Below are 756 nucleotides of genomic sequence, written 5' to 3'. Positions count from 1 at the left end.
AGGCATCAAACATTTCTTGATCATGTCTAGGGTTTGGCCATTATCTTCACCACGCTAATCACTGCAGATTGGTGATAGCAGGAGACTTTGATCTTGACGCTTAAAGAAAACCAACCTAGTATAGGTTGCACTTACTAGAGCAGCTTGGCTGATCATTGCGATTCACAATGCCTTTCAACACGTTAAGGTATCCCTACTCAAAAAGGTATATATATATATATATATATATATATATATATATATATATATATATATATATATATATATATATATATATATATATATATATATATATAATCTGAGCTCTGATTATCGACAAAAAATTTTATGAATTCCTCATTACCGTGATTCTACACCAGGACAACGTTCGTAGATTGATGACATTACATTTTAATTCAATACATTTGGTTAGGAATATTTAAAACACTAAAATATTTCGAAATTTTAATGTCGGTTGATTTGAAAAGCGTTTATGCACAGAGATATTGTCTTCAATTTTTATTTTGTAGACGTCGAAAACTCACTGCATTTTTCATTTTTTTTCATCTTCAAGAACAATCTTAGTAATTGAAGTGTGATATATTTGGAAGTGCAATCCCTTTAATATAATTAATTTCCAACAGTATTAAAAGATTAATCACTTCCTACTTCGTTGTTCAAACGAGTGAGTTATATGATACAGATGAGTTTTAATTATGTGAATAGTTGAAACGTTTTAAGAAATTACGAGCTGTGTAACTTCTCTTGCTTTTATCA

This window comes from Palaemon carinicauda, chromosome 24 (assembly GCF_036898095.1).
Source record: "Palaemon carinicauda isolate YSFRI2023 chromosome 24, ASM3689809v2, whole genome shotgun sequence".
In the NCBI taxonomy this organism is placed as follows: Eukaryota; Metazoa; Arthropoda; class Malacostraca; order Decapoda; family Palaemonidae; genus Palaemon; species Palaemon carinicauda.
The sequence above is the reverse complement of the archived record's forward strand: the minus strand, read 5'-3'. Positions refer to the sequence as shown.